We start from the raw sequence: 2,500 nt of genomic DNA, 5'->3' as shown, positions 1-2,500 counted from the left end.
ATCTGTGCTGTTTACTTATCCCTAATTCTACTGACCATCAAATATTCATTGACTATCTTACTTCTACGATGGAATACATTCTATCCATTTCTCCTTTCTCTGAAATCTCCATTCTTGGAGATTTCAATGTTCACCACCACCTTTGGCTCTCCTCTCCTTTCACGGATCCACCTGGTGAACAAGCCTACATCGTTTCTATCCTTAATGACCTAAAGCAGCTTGTACAGCACCCTACCCGTATCCCAGACTGCCTTGGAGAGAGCTCCAACATACTTGACCTCTTCCTTACAACTAATCCTTCTGCTTTCACTGTTAATCTTTTCTCTCCGTTGGGCTCCTCCGATCACAACCTTATCACCTTAACCTGTCCTATCGCTCCGGTACGGCCTGCGGACCCTCCAAAGAAACGTCGTCTGTGGCATTTTGGAGCTGCGGATTGGGAGGCCCTCAGGCAGTACTTCTTTGATTTTCCCTGGAATGATTATTGCTTCCATGGCCGGAAGCCATCTGGGTGTGCCTTGCGCATTACGAAGGTTATTCTCTCAGGCATGGAAACATACATTCCTTTCTCATATCCTTTGACTAACGCAAGAAAGCCTTGGTTTAATCACGCTTGTTCTAATGCTGTCCGCAACAAGGAGAGGGCCTATAAAAGGTACTGGAGCCAACCCACCCTTGAATCAACATCTTTTATACATTTCTGCCCGGAATCGTGCTAAGTCTGCTCCTCGCTCTGCTAAAAATATTTTCATCCGTACTAAATTCTCTCAACTCTCCAACTCGAATTCTTCCCGCTCCTTCTGGCACCTTGCCAAAAACCTTTCTAACAACTTTACCTCATCATACTTCTCTCCTCTTTTCTACTCTGATGGTTCTGTAGCTAATTCTTCTACCGATAAAGCAGATCTCTTCACACAGACTTTCTTCTCCAATTCCACCTTAGACGATTCCAGTGCTGTTCCTCCATCACTTCCCGCCTCTGACTTCCTCATGGCTGACATTAAAATTTCTTCAGCTGATGTATTTTCTGTCATTGCTGGCTTCAGTACTAACAAGGCATATGGGCCTGATGGGGTCCCTCCTGTTGTTCTCAAGAACTGTGCTTCTGTGCTTACACCCTGCCTAGGCAAACTCTTTCGCCTTTGTCTGTCAACTTGTACCTTTCCTTCTTGCTGGAAGTTTGCTCTCATTCAGCCAGTCCCAAAGAAGGGTGACCACTCCCAACCCTCCAACTATCGTCCAATTGCTTTAACGTCCTGTATTTCAAAAGTTTTCGAGTCAATTCTCAATAGAAATATTTTAAAGCATCTTTCCTATCACAACCTTCTTTCTGATCGTCAGTATGGGTTCCGTCAGGGACGCTCCACTGGCGATCTTCTCACTACCTTTCAGACTCCTGGTCATCCTCCTTTCGGGACTTTGGCGAAAGCTTTGCCATTGCACTTGACATCTCAAAGGCTTTCGATCGAGTCTGGCATAAATCTTTAATTTCCAAACTGCCCTCTTACGGTTTCTATCCTTCTATCTGTGCCTTCATCGCTAGATTCCTTTCTGGTCGTTCTATAGCCACTGTTGTAGACGGCCATCGTTCTTCTCCTAGATCTATCAACAGCGGTGTTCCTCAGGGCTCTGTCCTATCACCAACTCTCTTCCTTTTATTCATCAATGACTTAAGCTGTACATCTAACCCTATCCACTCATACGCTGATGACTCCACCCTTCACCTTTCCATTCGGTTCCCGCCACGCCCATCTCAGCAGTTACTTCAACAAACAAGGGATGAGGCTATGGGACACCTAATGTCTGACTTGGCTCGTATCTCTGACTGGGGTAAAAATAATCTTGTTGTTTTTAATGCATCTAAGACTCAGTTCTTACACTTATCAACCCGACAAAATCTTCCACAGGTATACCCACTAATGTTTAATAATATTCAGCTTAATCCTGCATCATCCTTGAACATGCTTAGGGTTTCATTTACTCGGGACTTATCTTGGAAAGATCATATTACATCTCTTGTAAAATCTGCTTCCAAGAGATTAGGTGTGCTAAGCCGACTCCGTTCTTTCTTTACACCTGCTCAATTGTTGACTCTATACAGGGGTTTTATCCGCCCCTGTGTGTAGTATAACTCTCATGTGTGGGGAGGCTCCCCACGTACAGCTCTTCTTAACAGGGTGGAGTCAAAGGCTTTTCGTCTCATTAACTCTCCTCCTCTTACTGACTCCCTTCAACCTCTGTCTCTTCACCGCACTGTTGCATCTTTATCTCTTTTCTATCTCTACTTCAATGGTCATTGCTCCTCTGAACTGTCTGCTTGCATTCCTCCACCTCTACGACGGGCGCGTAGCACCCGTCTGGCAGCAAACTCTCATCCCTTTTCTGTCCACCTCTCTAATGCAAGAGTTAACCGTTACTCCCAGTCCTTCATTTATGCAACAGGTCAACTCTGGAACTGTCTCGCTCTGTCTGTATTTCCTGCTGCCTATGATCTCCAGTC

The sequence above is a fragment of the Coenobita brevimanus genome, chromosome 7 (assembly GCF_032717465.1).
Source record: "Coenobita brevimanus isolate Jiangsu-jjx chromosome 7, ASM3271746v2, whole genome shotgun sequence".
Classification (NCBI taxonomy): domain Eukaryota; kingdom Metazoa; phylum Arthropoda; class Malacostraca; order Decapoda; family Coenobitidae; genus Coenobita; species Coenobita brevimanus.
Note: the sequence above shows the minus strand (reverse complement) of the source record.